At 47.9% G+C, this 18209-nt stretch overlaps 1 protein-coding gene and 1 pseudogene across 1 annotated transcript in view; both read right to left on the reverse strand.

Annotated features, from left to right (window-relative positions):
- LOC140411190 (dynein axonemal heavy chain 8-like) overlaps positions 1 to 18209 on the reverse strand; it is a 2783184-nt gene that overhangs the window by 2469324 nt on the left and 295651 nt on the right. The window lies entirely within an intron of this gene.
- On the reverse strand, positions 13267 to 14701 carry LOC140411261 (protein ARV1-like; annotated as a pseudogene).

The following is an 18209-nucleotide window of genomic DNA, read 5'->3' on the forward strand; positions in this document are numbered from 1 at the left end:
AAAGGTTGGTGGAATTGCGGATAGTGATGAGGACTGTCAGAGGATACAGCAGGATGTAGATCGAACACCAAGAAAAAGAACAGTACAACACAGGAACAGACCCTTCGGACCTCCAAGCCTGCACCGGTCTGATGCACGATCAATTGCACAAAGACTAAAGTTGGGTACAACTGTGGCTTTATTACAGTCAGATGCGTGGCCTCCTGCTGCAGCTGGCGAAATGGCAGAGCACTGGAGGTCATGCATATTTATACAGTTCTCCGTGGGCGGAGCCAGCCGGCAGGAGCTACCGGCGAACCTGTAGTGCAGGTCCTACCTTACATCTCCTATTACAGTGGTTCACCACACGGTCATAATGCCACCCTTGGCCAAAACCCTCAGCACTTCCTTGTGCCGTATCTATACCCATCCTATCCATGTATTTGTCAAGACGCCTTTTGAATGCCGTTAATGTATCTGCTTCCACAACCTCACCTGGAAATGCATTCCAGGCACTCATCACCCTCTGTGTAAAAATCCTGCCTTGCACATCTCCTCTGAACTTTGCCCGACGGACCTTAAACCTATGTCCCCTGGTGACTGACCCCTCCACCTGGGAAAGGGTGCCTGCCCATCCACTCTAACCATGCCCCTCATAATCTTGTAGACGTCTATCAGGTCACCCCTCAACCTCCATCTTTCTAATGAAAACAGTCCGAGTCTGTTCAACCTCTCCACATAGCTAACACCCTCCAGACCAGGCAACATCCTGGTAAATCTCCTCTGTACCCTCTCCAAAGCCTCCACATCCTTCTGATAGTGTGGCAACCAGAATTGTGCGCAATATTCCAAGTGCGGCCTTGCCAAGGTTCTATACAACTGTAGCATGATTTGCCAGTTTTTGTACTTGATGCCCCGTCCAATGAAGGCAAGCATTCCATATGTTTTCTTGACTACATTGTCCACTTGTGTTGCCACTTTCAAAGATGCCCAGATCTCTCTGACTTTCTATATTCCTAAGCATTTTTGCCATTTACGGTATATTTCCCCTCCATGTTAGACCTACCAAAATGCATTACCTCACATTTTTCTAGATTAAACTCCATTTGCCATTTCTCTGCCCAAGCCTCCAACCTATCTATGTCCTGCTGTATCCTTTGACAATCCTCAACACTATCTGCCACTCCATCAACCTTGGTGTCATCCACGAACTTACTAATCAGACCAGCTACATTTTCTTCCAAATTGTTTGTGTATACTACAAACAACAGAGGCCCCAGCACAGATCCCTGTGGAACACCACTAGTCACAACCTTCCATTCATAAAAACACCATTCTACTGCTATGCTTTGCCTTCTGTGACCAGTTAGAGACTTGGGTGGAGAGATGGCAGATGGAGATCAATCAGGACAAAAGTGAGGTCATGCATTTTGGAAGGTCTAATACGGTGGGAAATATACAGTAAATGGCAGAACCCTTAAGAGTATTGACAGGCAGAGGGATCTGGATGTACAGGTCCACAGGTCACTGAAAGTGCCAACGCAGATGGAGAAGGTAGCCATGAAGGCATACATCATGCTTGCCTTCATCGGACGGGGCATTGAGTATAAAAATTGGCAAGTCATCATGCTGTAGCTGTATAGAACCTTAGTTAGGCCACTCCTGGAATATAGAGCGTGATCCACCGGACACGTTGCGCTCTCCTTTGAGCGCGTTGTGGCCGGTGAATGCCGGGAGCCCTCTCGCGGGCTTCCCGACAGTCTTCATAATTCACGGGATTCACCCAAGTCCCGCAAGTTGTCTGAATCTGAAACATGCCCACAAGGAGCGTGACCAAACGATGCATGCCAAAGAGGGTGTTAAACCAGCTTAGGTGAACTTACCCGGTATCCAATGGCCTCACAGGATCCACCGGCCTACCCAGCGAAGGTAGCCATGAAGGCATACATCATGCTTGCTTTCATCGGATGGGGCATTGAGTATAAAAATTGGCTGGAACGTGAGCACCTTGGCAATGCACAGCTGGCAACGTCGCACTGCCATTCTGGCACTGCCAAGCCATCAGTAGCACTGCCTGGGTGACAGTGCAAGGGCACCCAAGTGCCAAGGGCCAGGGTGCGAGGTAGGCCATGACCATGTAAGTAGGGTGGAGGGGACATTTCAAGAGTGGGGTGTGCAGGGCAGTGGGGGATGGAGGGGTTATGGGTGGAGCTCCTGGAATTGAGGTGGCTTGGGGGGGGTGTCTGAAGAAGGGGAGGAAACCCATCGAGGGGTGTCCTCACTTGCAGGATATGGGGTAGTGCCCATGTGTGGGGGGTGACATTACCCATGGATGGGGCGCATGTGAGGCCCTTTCAAAATGGCAACCCGATCTCTGAGTTCAGCTCCCAGTGCTAAAAGAATTCTAAGGGCGCGATTCTCCAGATAAATTGCCAAGTGCTGTAGCGAGCAGGAATTGCCGTGAGTTTCAACATTAATCGGTACACATAACGAGGAGCTTGCCCCGAATGCCGGCTCGCCAGCTGATTCGCCAGGACCATGTTGCCAGCCCGCCGCTAACAACGTTGAGCAGCACTTCAGCTGCACTTGCTCAGCCAACCACATCCAGCTCACAACAATAGCGCCGAGGAGACTGGCTTCAAGATTCTCCTGGAATCAGGTGGCTCCTGGACGGTGGAAGCCAGGAGGGATGTCCTGTTCCCCTGAGGGTCACGGAGGGTGGGTCACAAGGTAGCCAGTGCTGCCTGCGATGAGGTGGCGGACGGCAGCAGTCAGCTCAGGCAGTGTGACCGGGAGGACTGGCCTCCAGTGTCGGAAGAAGGTCAACGACCTACATCGGACAGCACGAATCAGTAGACAGAAACGTCGCACCCCCCAACCCCCCAAGGGAGCAACTCCCCATGCGACTCTGTAGAAGCCAGGTATTTCGAATACAACTAGTATAGGTAAAAGATAGCTGTTTAAGCATCAATAGTAGGCCCCAGTTTTAAATACCCATTTATACAGCATAATTCACTTTTACTGAAGTCCGTTGTTCTGGCAAATGCATATTTTCAAAGACAGTGTGACATTAAAACAGCACAGTTGCAAAACAATTTGACACTGCTTGTGCTAATTGTCAAGGCCAAGGACTGAATACCATAGCAACATGAAGGCACCATTGTCCACAATGCAGATAACAGCTAAGCTCGCTTAAAAACCAGTCTATTGCTGGTAAAGATTAGCAGAATATCACATTCCATAACATGTAGACATGAAACAATTAAAAAGTTGATGTTGCACATTGAAGATGGACGGCTTGCCATCAAATCAAATGTGTTTGAGTCTAACCCAAAACAATTAGGATTATATTGGAGTGTGATTAGATGACTTAAGACAGATATGAAAGTGTATAACTGAAAAGTTTCCACCCACCATTTTAGTGTTGTCTTTTGTGTTGTCTGTCCGTAATTGCTGTCTTTAATTCTCTTAGTCTGTCTGTTAAGGTTTTTTGTTTTTAGAGATGTCTTTTGGGGGTTCTGTCAGTCTGTGTCAGTGATGTAATGCACTTTTGACTTTGAGTTTAGCTGAAGATTAGCTCTCTCTCTCTCTTTTCATGTTTCATTGCCAGACTTTGACCGTTTAAAAGTTACTTTCGAGCTGTCTGCCTAAGCAAAAAAGATAATGCCTGTAATTCTCTGAAAGCTTCGAATTGTCTACGAATTGCCTTTTAAATGACTTTCAAATTGTAATCACGCGACTACAAATAAAACAATTCTTTTTGGCACCTGAGAAGTTTTAACTGCAAATTTCTGCTGAGTCCCAGTATTCGCAAAGTGCTGCTGGTAACCGAATAGCAGAGATAATATAAATTCCTTCAACTTTACACAGTCGAATAATACAAGGAATCGAACAACTTGGCATAGTCCAGAAATAGTACAAATCTTACAACTTGTCGTATTGCGCCAGGACTTTGATTCATCAACTAAGCTTCCTCCACTTGGCGTAGTTCGGCAAGTTAAGATCCCATCAATTAAAAATTCCTACAGACTCCCAACCCTCCCTCCATCCCCCTCTTCCTTCAGCGCTCCCTCCACCCACTCCTTCACCCCCCCATAATGGTGAACCACGCGTGGCTAATGATGCCCTCTTTGTGTCCCTCAGGAAAAGTTCTCCCATAATCGGTGTGAGAGGGTCCAGACTGGCAGTGGGGGTGCCAAACTTGAGCATCTTCATCCCCATTGAACAGTGGGCCCTGAAGGTCGACTGGTGTGGCCAAGGACAATCACCAATGCAGAGGCTGGCGGACGCCGCAGAGGTGAGAGATCACCAGGCTTCACCCGGAGGACCTCTCAAACGTGAGTAGTGATTGAGTTACTGACTGATCCATCCCTCCCACTGACCACATGTCCATTCTCCCGCCAGTCCAGCAGCCGCGTTGCCAGCCCATCCCTGGTGGCCCCCTCGCCTGAATCCGGGGAGAACACCGGAGGAAGAGAGCTCCAAGGATGCAACTGTTATAATCATGGCACAGCTCCACCCTAGAAAGCATCCTATCAGGCTGCATCACAGCCTGGTATGGCAACTGCTCGGCCCAGGACCGCAAGAAACCTCAGAGAGTCGTGAACACCGCCCAGTCCATCACACGAACCTGCCTCCCATCCATTGACTCCATCTACACCTCCCGCTGCCTGGGGAAAGCGGGCAGTATAATCAAAGATCCCTCCCATCCGGCTTACTCACTCTTCCAACTTCTTCCATCGGGCAGGAGATACAGAAGTCTGAGAACACGCACGAACAGACTCAAAAACAGCTTCTTCCCCACTGTCACCAGACTCCTAAATGACCCTCTTATGGACTGATTTCATTAACACTACACCCTGTATGCTTCATCCGATGCCAGTGCTTTTGTAGTTACATTGTATATGTTGTGTTGCCCTATTATGTATTTTCTTTTATTCCCTTTCCTTCTCATGTACTTAATGATCTGTTGAGCTGCTCGCAGAAAAATACTTTTCACTGTACCTCGGTACATGTGACAATAAACAAATCCAATCCAATCCAAATGTTAGTGGTCAGGCTTCTGGGGCACAATCTGCTGAGCACCACACTGCTGCTGATATAGAACCGGAGGAGGCAGGAACCCCCAAGCGAGACAGCAGTTGGAAGCCTGCTGGACCCCTTCGCCTGATGCTAAGCCTCTGGAACAGAGTTACCCAGGGGCAGATGGGGATGATAGGGACCAACCTGAACATTCAGAAGGAGACGTCAGTAGATCCATAGCCGATTGGGCAACACGGTACCACAGTGGTTGTCACAGTTGCTTCACAGCTCCAGGGTCCCATGTTCGATTCCTGGCTTGGGTCACTGTCTGTGCGGAGTCTGCATGTTCTCCCCATGTCTGCATGGATTTCCTCCGGGTGCTCCGGTTTCCTCCCACAGTCCAAAGATGTGTAGGTTAGGTGGATTGGCCATGCTAAATTGCCCTTAGTGTCCAAAAAGGTTAGATGGGCTTACTGGGTTATGGGGATAGGTTGGAGGTGTTGGCTTAAATGGGGTGCTCTTTCCAAGGCCGGTGCAGACTAGATGGGCTGAATAGCCTCCTTCTGCACTGTAAATTCTATAATTCTATGCTTGGAGGAGTCCCAGAGGCCACAGGCACAGGAGATGGCCGGCAATGTGTGGCACAGAGGCCAACACTGCTCGGGTGGCGACCGCAGTGGAAAGCCTGTGCACGACGTTGGCACCATGAGTGAAGGTGTCCAAGGTGTCGCGCAGTTGGTGACTGCCATGACTGAGGGTCTCGGCAGTACAAGTTCAAGGTGAGGGGGGAAAGGTTAAGTGGAGATGAGCGGGAGAAGTTTTTTTTACAGAGGGTGGTGGCCTGTAATGCACTGCCAAGTGAGGTGTTTGAGGCAGACACATTAGGGACCTTTAAGACTTATCTGGATAGGCACATGAACAGACGGGGTATAGAAGGATACAGGCGTTTGGTCTAGATAAGACCCGTGATCAGCGCAGGCTTGGTGGGCCGAACAGCCTCTTACTGTGCTGTATTGTTCTTTGTTCTTTTTAAGCATTGGTGACTTTAATCTATACAAAGATTGGGCAAGCCAAATTAGCAAATGTGGTGAATTAATTCCTGGAGTGTGTACGAGATGGTTTGTTAAACCAGTAGCTTCAGGAACCAACTAGGGAACATGGTAATAATTTGGTATTAGGCAATGAGAAGGGGTTAACAAAAAATCTTGTACTTTGGGGGACACAACATAATACATTTCTTCATAAAGATGGAAAATGAAGTGTTAGATCTGACACAAGGGTCCTAAATCTAAACAAAAGAGACTACGCAGATATGAGGCATGAGTTGGCTAAGAGAGATTGGGGAACTTCATTAAAAGGAATAATGGTGGATAGGCAATGGCTAATATTTAAGCAATGAAGCATACATTGCAACAGTTATATATTCCTTTCTGGTGCAAAAACAGAGCAAAACAAGCACTCCAACCATGGCTCATAAAATAAATTAAGGATATTAGACCCAAAGAGGAGTCATGCAAAGTTGCTAGAAAAAGCAACACGCCTGAGGATTGGGAGCAGTCAGGATCAGCAAAGGAGAACCAACAGATTGAATAAGAGGGGAAAAATAGAGTATGCAGGTAACACAAAAGCAGATTGTAAAAGCTTCTATAAAAATGTAAAAAGATAAGGAAAGACACAGGTAGCTCCCTTGAAGTCTGAAACGTGAGAATTTATAACAGGAAACAAGGAAATGAGAGCAATTAAACAATTAATTTAGTTCTGTCTTCATGGAGAAACACACAACAAACTTTCTGGAAGTACTAGGAAACCAACTAGTGAAAAGGAGGAATTGAAGGAAATTAGTATTACTCAAACAAAATGTGCTGGAGAAATAAATTGGACTGAAATCCAATAAATTTCCAGTGTGATGAATGTAGGAATTTCAAATATTTTGGGCGGGACTCTCCGTTTCAGAGACTAAGGACTGGATTCTCCATTCTGGAGACTAGGTGCTAATGCTGGGACTGAATCTGTGGTGTTCTACAATACCGATAGCGCCACCTGTCCCATAACAATTCAGCACATGCAAATCGGCCAGCACTGGCACCACATGGAACTAGTGCAATTCCAACTAATGCCAGCATCGGATTCGCTGCTGTCAGGATTGGCATTCGAGAACCTAACAAGCTGGAGTTACATATAAGCACTCCATTTCGCACACACTCTCATTCCAGCCAAGAGGATGGCACCACGAAGAACGGCCCCGAGGTTCACAGTCGCAGAGCTGGAGACACTGCTGAATGCCGTGAAGGAGAGGCGGTACAACCTGCTTCCTGGCCCAGGAAGGCGGCTGCCACGTGATGACGTCAACTGGGCCTGGACGCAGTTGGCAAGGCAGTGAGCACGCAAAGCCCCACTGCCAGGACCAGGCAGCTGTGCAGGAAGAAGCTGCACAACCTCCTCAGGGCGGTTAGAGTGAGTCACCACTACCACCGTGCTCCTGACATCACCTTTGTCCTACACTCCCCACATCCACCCCCCTCACACGCAACCCTCTCTCTCCCATCCCCATACGCAACCCTCTCTCTTTGCCAACCCCCATGCTGCCCTCATCAGGTGGACCAGTAGGCAGTGCTGGGTGAGAATGGGCAACACCAGTGAAGGTGAGTCCCACTACCACCGAGCCCCTGGCACCAACCCCTGCCCCACACACCCATAGACCCAACACCCCACCTAGAGGGTGATCGAATGCCACCAGCAGGCAGGCCACTCGCACCCTACCCCGTCCCACATGCCAACGCTCATACCTCCTGCCATCGCCGGATGCCCTGCACACACAAGTCACTGGCTGCAGGCCCCCTGTGCTGCCCACATCCGAGTGTCCCACATTGTGCATTATCATGGTGCGGGAGAAGATCAGAGGGGCCCCGCCAGAACTGTGGCTGCTCACCGCCGCAGGTCAGAGGGCAATGGGTCTGGTGGGTGGGTTGGAGAGCAGGCAGTCTCAGGCGTGAAGCCGGCATTGGAGCTCCAAGTGTGCCCAAATGAATTGCAATATCCCTATGGCACGTGAATCACCCCCCCCCCCCCCCCCCAACACACCACGCCTACCCATGATCTAACCAAGGATCTAGTCTTGCAGGAACACCTGGCATCGAGGTGGGTCCATCTGGGGTCCGTCGCCTCCCCGCCTCTACTCACCTGGCAATGAGATGGGACCTGCTGGTGATCCTCACCCCCAGTGGCAACCCACGTGCCCTGGAGCACATGTCCAGGGACGACACCAACTTCTCGTCACTGCTGTCACCGATACCCTCAACCATCCCAGAGATACTCACCTTGGCTGGGCATGATAGTGAAGAGGCTCCTGGGCACTATTTAGTGGACACCACACACATATGTAGCGGTATATCAGGCGGAGGTAAGAACACCTGATGGGGTGGATGGTCGGAGGGCGGCCTGACACCAGAGACTAGGTGCTGTCCAGATGGGTTTCGGGCTTCTGGAAAAGACGGTCCCATTGATGTTGGGGATGTAGTCGCAGAGGTGGGGACTACATGAGGGTGTGTCTGCAACCATTCAGCGCTGCAGGTGCAGTTGGAGGATTCCAAACACTTGCAGGAGCAGGAGGTAGTGCCAACCATGCGTGTTACCCAGGCCAACACTGAACAGGTGGCATCCGCGTTGGAGGCCTTGGGTGCGAACACATCGGCCATGGGTCAAGATGTCCAAGGCCTGGGGCACTCTGTGTGGGTGGTGGTTGAGGACAGGACAGGGTGGTCATGTCACATGCATCCATGTACCCAGGGCCACATGGATATTGCAGCAGCGCTCCAAAGTTTGGCCCACTCACAACAGCTTATGGTTGCGGGATTCGAGGGCATCGGCCTGGCGCTGATTGACCTGAGCCTATCCATGTGTGACGGGGCACAGCCCCAGATAGATGTGGCACAGTCACTGTGTTCCACGGCTGTGAGCATTGAGACCCTGGTTGAGATGATGAGACGTGAGCAGGCCCCCAGGACTGGCAGTGCCAGGTGGCGGGGAGTCCTCAAAGCTCGCTCCAGCTGCATTCCGGTCCCAATGAGGAGCCCGGTGACATTGGTTAGTTATAGGGGCTACTTGTATATATCACAATAAAAACCTGTTCACCGACTTCTGAACTGCCTCGGTACTCTGTCTGAAGTGTGTGAGGGACGGGTTGGGCCAGAAGCAGAGGATGTGTCTAGCTGAGGAGAGGGGGGCTTGTGGAGGCCAGTGGTGTAGGGCGCAGGATGTTGGAGGGGACACGGGCCAAGGCAGTCGAATGTTACGCCCGTGGTCGTCCTCAGAGGCGGCAGGGGACGGTGCCAGATATATGGAGGCGACATGTGGTCGGGCCTACCTGGTGCGTGACCCACCACTGCACACCGCCCCGATACCAAAGCACCACCCCACCTATCCCAGACCCCATCCCCATTCCAGGGGTTTGATGGGACCATGAGATGGATAGGCCAGGACGCATGCAGGGATCATCTGGGAGAACGGTGTGATGTGCTAGCGAGGGTAGGAGTCAGACTTCATCAAACGATGTGGAGCAACAGAGCCCATTGTGGAGCGGGTCATCATAATCCTCTATCCCATGGACCGGATTGGCTGATATTGCCAACCCAGGGCCAACACCCTGTAGTAAAGCAGGTGGGAAGCATGTGGGGATGCATGAGGGGGTGGGGAGGGAGCTGGCAATGAGATGGGACCTGCTGGTGACCCTCACCCCCAGCGGGAGGGTGTGCTGGGAGTTGGACAGGGAAGAGGGTGGTTCGCTGAGGTGGCTGGCTAATAATAATAGTGTCACAAGTGAGCTTACATTAACATTGCAATGAAGTTACTGTGAAAAATCTCCTCGTCACCACACTACGGCGCCTGTTTAGATACACTGAGGGACAATTCTGAATGTCCAGTTCACCTAACAGCACGTCTTTCTGGACTTCTGGGAGGAAACCAGAGACCTCGGAAGAAACCCACGCAGACACGCAGAGAGTGCACAGACTCCGCACAGATAGTGACCCAAACCAGGAATCGAACCTGGGTCCCTGCTGCTGTGAAGCAACAGTACTAACACAAAGAACAAAGAAAAGTACAGCACAGGAACAGGCCCTTGGGCCCTCCAAGCCTGCGCCGACCATGCTACCCGTCTAAACTAAAATCTTCTACACTTCCGGGGTCCGTATCCCTCTATTCCTATTCTATTCATGTATTTGTCAAGAAGCCCCTTAAACCTGCTTCCACCACCTCCTCCGGCAGCGAGTTCCAGGCACCCTCTACCCTCTGTGTAAAAAAAACTTGCCTCGTACATCTCCTCTAAACCTTGCACCTTGCGCCTTAAACCTATGCCCCCTAGTAATTGACCCCTCTACCCTGGGAAAAAGCCTCTGACTATCCACTCTGTCTATGCCCCTCATAATTTTGTAGACCTCTATCAGGTCACTCCTCAACCTTTGTCGTTCCAGTGAGAACAAACAGAGTTTATTCAACCCCTCCTCATAGCTAATGCCCTCCATACCAGGCAACATCCTGGTAAATCTCTTCTGCATCTCCCCAAAGCCTCCACAACCTTCGGGTAGAGTGGCGACCAGAATTGAACACTATACTCAGTGTGGCCTAACTAAGGTAAGGCTGGGAACAGACGAAGCCTGCGTGGAATATAAGGAAAGTAGGAAGGAACTTAAGCAAGGAGTCAGGAGGGCTAGAAGGGGGTCACGAAAAGTCATTGGCAAATAGGGTTAAGGAAAATCCCAAGGCTTTTTACACGTACATAAAAAGCAAGAGGGTAGCCAGGGAAAGGGTTGGCCCACTGAAGGATAGGCAAGGGAATCTATGTGTGGAGCCAGAGGAAATGGGCGAGGTACTAAATGAATACTTTGCATCAGTATTCACCAAAGAGAAGAAATTGGTAGACGTTGAGTCTGGAGAAGGGTGTGTAGATAGGGTCACACTGAGATCCAAAAAGACGATGTGTTGGGTGTCTTAAAAAATATTAAGGTAGATACGTCCCCAGGGCCTGATGGGATCTACCCCAGAATACTGAAGGAGGCTGGAGAGGAAATTGCTGAGGCCTTGACAGAAAGCTTTGGATCCTCACTGTCTTCAGGGGGTGTCCTGGAGGACTGGAGAATAGCCAATGTTGTTCCTCTGTTTAAGAAGGGTAGCAAGGATAATCCAGGGAACTACAGGCCGGTGAGCCTTACTTCAGTGGTAGGGAAATTACTGGAGAGAATTCTTCGAGACAGGATCTACTCCCATTTGGAAGCAAATGGACGTATTAGTGAGAGGCAGCATGGTTTTGTGAAGGGGAGGTCGTGTCTCACTAACTTGATAGAGTTTTTCGAGGAGGTCACTAAGATGATTGATGCAGGTAGGGCAGTGGATGTTGTCTATATGGACTTCAGTAAGGCCTTTGACAAGGACCCTCATGGTAGACTAGTACAAAAGGTGAAGTCACACGGGATCAGGGGTGAGCTGGCAAGGTGGATACAGAACTGGCTAGGTCATAGAAGGCAGAGAGTAGCAATGGAAGGATGCTTTTCTAATTGGAGGGCTGTGACCAGTGGTGTTCCACAGGGATCAGTGCTGGGACCTTTGCTCTTATTAGTATATATAAATGATTTGGAGGAAAATGTAACTGGTCTGATTAGTAAGTTTGCAGACGACACAAAGGTTGGTGGAATTGCGGATAGCGATGAGGACTGTCAGAGGATACAGCAGGATTTAGATTGTTTGGAGACTTGGGCGGAGAGGTGGCAGATGGAGTTTAATCCGGACAAATGTGAGGGAATGCATTTTGGAAGGTCTAATGCAGGTAGGGAATATACAGTGAATGGTAGAACCCTCAAGAGTATTGAAAGTCAAAGAGATCTAGGAGTACAGGTCCACAGGTCATTGAAAGGGGCAACACAGGTGGAGAAGGTAGTCAAGAAGGCATACGGCATGCTTGCCTTCATTGGCCGGGCATTGAGTATAAGTATTGGCAAGTCATGTTGCAGCTGTATAGAACCTTAGTTAGGCCACACGTGGAGTATAGTGTTCAATTCTGGTCGCCACACTACCAGAAGGATGTGGAGGCTTTAGAGGGGGTGCAGAAGGGATTTACCAGAATGTTGCCTGGTATGGAGGGCATTAGCTATGAAGAGCGGTTGAATAAACTCGGTTTGTTCTCACTGGAATGAAGGAGGTTGAGGGGAGCCCTGATAGAGGTCTACAAAATTATGAGGGGCATAGACAGAGTGGATAGTCAGAGGCTTTTCCCCAGGGTAGAGGGGTCAATTACTAGGGGGCATAGGTTTAAGGTGAGAGGGGCAAGGTTTAGAGTAGATGTACGAGGCAAGTTTTTTACGCAGAGGGTAGTGGGTGCCTGGAACTCGCTACCGGAGGAGGTAGTGGAAGCATGGACGATAGTGACATTTAAGGGGCATCTTGACAAATACATGAATAGGATGGGAATAGAGGGATACAGACCCAGGAAGTGTAGAAGATTGTAGTTTAGTCGGGCAGCATGGTCGGCACGGGCTTGGAGGGCCGAAGGGCCTGTTCCTGTGCTGTACATTTCTTTGTTCTAAGGTTCTACACAGCTGCAACATGACTTGCCAATTTTTATACTCAATGCCCCGGCCAATGAAGGCAAGCATGCCGTATGCCTTCTTAACTACCTTCTCCACCCGTGTTGCCACTTTCAGTGACCTGTGGTCCTGTACACCTAGATCTCTCTGACTGTCAATACGCTTGAGGGTTCTACCATTCACTGTATATTCCCTACCTGTATTGGACCTTCCAAAATGCATTACCTCACATTTGTCCGGATTAAACTCCATCTGCCATCTCTCCGCCCATGTCTCCAAACAATCTAAATCCTGCTGTATCCTCTGACAGTCCTCATCGCTATCCGCAATTCCACCAACCTTTGTGTCATCCACAAACTTACTAATCAGACCAGTTACATAATCACTGTGCTACCATGCCCATGATATGCATGAAGTCACTGAATCATTTTGACCATAAACAGCACGCATCTGGGTGCTAGATACAGATTTAAGTTTACGTTTGATTGTCATTCTAATCAGAAAGATATCGCACAATCTTGCATATTTACCGATGGTTGTTAAAAGCTCTCAGGAGTTGGTTCTGGAAAGTGTGTATCAGGGCAAACCGCAAACGTTTTGTCACATAGAACAATGTCAGATGGCTTGTGAGCCAGTTGTTTATCTATTCTGTGCGTGAGCTCTTAGATATTTGCAAAATATGCTTATGCACTCAATTTGAGCAGGTTTGAAAGATGCAGGTTGTAACCATCCATTCAACGAAAATGAGACAACACAAACCTGCTGCTGCTATTCAGCACCACTCTAACAGCTTGTGTATTTGATGCAAGGACAAAGAGGTTGATGAGGTTAATGTATAGTGGTGAGTAGTTATGCTCCCAGATCACAGCTGGAATCACAAGTTTCCCGTAACCAGACAATAATAAAGCTATGAGCAAAGTATTGCGATTTGATTTTTTTCTGGATGAAATCATCTTTTGTTAACTACAAGAAAAGAAATGCTCCACTCAGGAATGCTGCCAACTCCAAACTAGCTAATCCAAACACTTGGTAAAAGTCCCATTCTTTGGCATAACAAATTATCTGTAGGATCAACAGTTTGTTGTGAATCTTGCAGCTGTGACCACCTAAGATATTCTTCACACAACAAGCAGAATATGTGAAGCTTCCAATGAATATTAATTTTAGTGTTGAGCATTGTATGCCTATAAACTTGAACTTAACATAAGATTGCATCAATGAGAATAATCACTGGGCCATATTGAATGTACTTGTCAACTGGTTTCTGGCATGTGTCATGCGAGTGCCTTTAAGAACTGGATGTTTAAGCAATGCACCCTTAAGAAAACAGCAATGTTATAGAGTAGGTGGAGCTCAGCTCAGGTCAGCCATTTTGCAGGTTTTTAGTTGCAGTTTAAAAAGCAGTGTGTGTGTCTGTGTGTTTCCAGAGAGCTGCAAGTTTTGCAGTTTGGTTTTGCAGCTAAAAGGTGCCTGGCTGGTTTTGCTGAGAGCAGTTTAAAAGTAGAAAGCCAGTTTGAGACAGCAGCTTGAGAAGTTCTGGTTTGCTGTGATCTGCTGGAAGGGAGAAAGCCAGGTTTGAGAAAGCAGTTTGGGTGTGTCTGTGTGTTTCCAGAGAGTTTGCAGGAAGACAGCAAGGTGCTGGAGCTGAAGTCACCCAAGCTAATATATCTCTGCCATTCTACAGAAAATATACATATCCTTTAACCTGATGTGATACTGTTTAAAGGTGTTAAGTCTCTTGGAAGTTTGAAGGAACATTTTAAGGAGTTATTTACTGTTGCAATATTTTCTGAGTGATCTTTGAAGTAAGGGATGTTAAGAGATCCAATGTTTATTTAAGATGTTAAGTTGAGTTCATAGAATAAACAGTGTTTTGTGTTTAAAAACCCACGTGTCCATAATTGTAATCCCACACCTAGGGAAAAAGCCATATGCCAGGAAAAGCAACAAATCCATTAAAGGGAGAGGTTAGTTGAACTCCATGATACATTTTGGGGTTCTGAAAACGCCTCCCCATAAACACATGATTTACAAATGGTTATCTTGATGACTCCATGACTGTAGTCCCTGTGCAGCTCCGGCGCTTCCTCACTGCATTCGACACACCAGTAGGACAGTGCCATCATTACCTGCAAAGTTTGTCTTGTACACGGCGGCCCTGGCGCATATGGCCTCCTGTGCCTGCCTGGGCCCCATGCCCTGCCCATTCTGGCTCTCCTCCGCAACCTTGACATTGGATGAGCCTGGCGTCCATCCTTCTCCTCCAGCATGCTACCCCTCTGCTGTGCGATGATGTGGAGGGTGCAGCAAGACACCATGATGTGGGAAACCCTCCTAGGGCTGTGTTGGAGGGCCCCTCCAGAGCGGTCCAGGCACCTGAACCACATCTTCACGATGTTGATGTACCGCTCGATGATGCTCCTGGTCATTGTATGGGCGTTGTTATAGCAGTTTTCCACCTCGGTCTGAGACCTCTGGATAGATGTCATCAGCCACGACCACAGTGGATAACACATCGCCCAGGAGCCAATCCTCATGCAGGAGAGCACCTCGAAGGTGTCAAGAACCGTCAAGTGCGCCAGGAAGAAGGCATTGTGCACGCTGTTTGGGTATAGGGCGCAGATACCCATGATGTGCAGCCGGTGGTCACACAATTGCATATTGAGGGAGTGGAATCCACTCCGGTTTGAGAAGGGATTTGTGGCTACTAAAGAGATCATTAAAGCATCATAAATGTTGGCTAATGGAATCTTGTTTATATAGATACATAGAAGATAGGAGCAGGAGGAGGCTTTTTGGCCCTTCGGGCCTGCTCCGCCATTCATCACGATCATGGCTAATCATCCAACTCAATAGCCGAATCCTGCTTTCTCCCCTTAGCCTTTGATCCCATTCTCCCCAAGTGCTATATCTCGCCGCCTCTTGAATATATTCAAAGTTTTAGCATCAATTACTCCCTGTGGTAATGGATTCCACCGGCTCACCATTCTTTCGGTGAAGAAATGTCTCCTTATCTTGGTCCGAAATGGTTTACGCAGAATCCTCAGACTGTGACCCCTGGTTCTGGATACACTGATCATTGGTAACATCTTCCCTGCATCTACCCTGTCTAGTCCCTTTCATATTTTATAAGTCTCTATGAGATCCCCCCCTCATTCTTCTAAACTCCAGCGAGAAGAATCCCAACCTAGTCAATCTCTCCTCATATGACAGACCCGCCATCCCTGTAATCAGTCTGGTAAACCTTTGCACTCCCTTGAGAACAAGAACATCCTTCCTCAGAGAAGGAGACCAAAACTGCACACAATACTTCAGATGTGGCCTCACCAAGGTCCTGTAGAATTGCAGCAACACATCCCTGCTTCTATACTCGAAGCCTCTCGCAATGAAGGCCAACATACCATTAGCTTTCTTTACCACCTGCTACACCTGCATGCTTACCTTCAACGACTGGTGCACAAGGACACCCAGGTCCCGCTGCACACTCCCCTCTCCCAATTTATAACCATTCAGATAGTAATCTATCTTCCTGCTTTTGCTTCCAAAGTGAATAGCCTCACACTTATCCACATTATACTGCATCTGTCATTGATTTGCCCACTCGCCCAACCTGTCCACTCATGCTGTAGGATACCTGCATCCTCGTCACAATTCACCCTCCCACCTAACTTGGTATCATCTGCAAACTTTGAGATGTTACATTTGTTCCCTAATCCAAATCATTAATATATATTGTGAATAGCTGGGGTCCGAGCACCGATCCCTGTGGTACCCCACTAGTTACTGCCTGCCAATTTGAAAAGAACCCATTAAATAAATAAAATAAATAAAAAATCACTTATTGTCACAAGTAGACTTCAAATGAAGTTACTGCGAAAAGCCCCTAGTCACCACATTCCAGCGCCTGTTCGGGGAGGCTGGTATGGGAATTGAACCGTGCTGCTGGCCTGCCTTGGTCTGCTTTCAAAGCCAGTGATTTAGCCCTGTGCTAAACCAGCCCCATTAATCCCACTTTGTTTCTTCTCTGCCAACAAGTTTTCTATCCACCTCAATGCATTTCTCCCAATCCCATGTGCTTTAATTTTGCACACTGATCTCTTATGCGGGACTTTGTCAAACACCTTTTGAAAGTCCAAATATACCACATCGACTGGCTCCCCCTTGTCAACTGTACTGGTTACATCTTCAAAGAATTCCAACAGATTTGTCAAGCATGATTTTCCCTTCATAAATCCATGCTGACTCTGACTGATCCTGCCACTGCTTTCTAAAGATTCCGCTATAAAGTCCTTGATAATGGATTGAAACATTTTCCCCACTACCGATGTTAGGCTTACTGGTCTATAATTCCCTGCTTTCTCTCTACCTCCCTTTTTGAATATCGGAGTGAAATGAGCTACCCTCCAATCTGCAGGGACAGTTCCTCAGAGTGTATAGAATCCCGGAACATGACCACCACTATTTACAGAGCCACCTCCTGAAGCACTCTGGGATGTAGATTCCCAGGTCCTGGGGATTTATCCGCCTTCAATCCTATCAATTTTCCCAGCACCATTTCTCTACTAATGTTGATCTCCCTCAGTTCTTCTCTCTCACTAAACCTTTTATTTTCCAGCATTTCTGGTATCTGATTTTGTGTTCTCTTTTGTGAAGACAGAACAAAGTATGTATTCAATTTCTCAGCCATTTCTTTGTCCCTTATTATGCATTCCGCTGTTTCTGTCACCAATCTCTTTCTTTTCACATATCTATGGAAACTCTTAGTGTCAGTCTTTATGTTCCCTGCAAGCTTCCTTTTGTATTGTACTTTCCCCTTATTAATCAATCCCTTTGTCCTTCTTTGATGAATGCTAAACTGCTCCCAATCCTCAGACCTATTATTTTTCTTGGCCAATCTGTATGCTTCTTCCTTGAATCGGATACTATTTCTAATTTCTTACGCCCTTTGCTTTTGTGCCAGACAGGAATGCATTCTTTGATTTAGTTTCCCAATCCATTCCTTGATTTTTTTTGTCATTCATTATCCACTGCCATCCCTTTAAGTAGCTTTCCCCAATCCATCAAGGCCACCTCACGCCTCATATCTTCATAGTTCTCTTTATTAACATTCAGCACCCTGGTCACCGATTCAACTACTTCACTCTCCATCTTGATAAAAAATTCTATCATGTTATGGTCGCTTATCCCCAAGGGATCTCGTACAGCCAGATTGTCAACGATTCCCTTCTCATTACACAGTACCCAGTCTAAGTTGGCCTGCTCACTAGTTGGTTCCTCTACATATTGGTCAAGAAAACCATCCCTCATATACTCCAGGAATTCCTCCTCCACGGCATTGTGGCTAATTTGATTTGCCCAATCTATGTGAAGGTTAAAATCACCAATGATCACCGATATTCCCTTGTTACATGCATCTCTAATTTTGTGTTTAATGCCATTCCCAACCTCACCACTGCAGTTTGGGGTCTACATATGACACCTACTAATGTTTTTTGCCCCTTGGAATTTCTCAACTCTACCCATACAGATTCCACACTGTCTGGGCTAATATCCTTTCTCACTACTGTGTTAATTTCCTCTTTATCCAGAAGTGCCACGCCACCACCTTTTCTTTTATACCTGCTCTTTCTAAGT

Source organism: Scyliorhinus torazame, chromosome 4 (assembly GCF_047496885.1).
Source record: "Scyliorhinus torazame isolate Kashiwa2021f chromosome 4, sScyTor2.1, whole genome shotgun sequence".
Classification (NCBI taxonomy): Eukaryota; Metazoa; Chordata; class Chondrichthyes; order Carcharhiniformes; family Scyliorhinidae; genus Scyliorhinus; species Scyliorhinus torazame.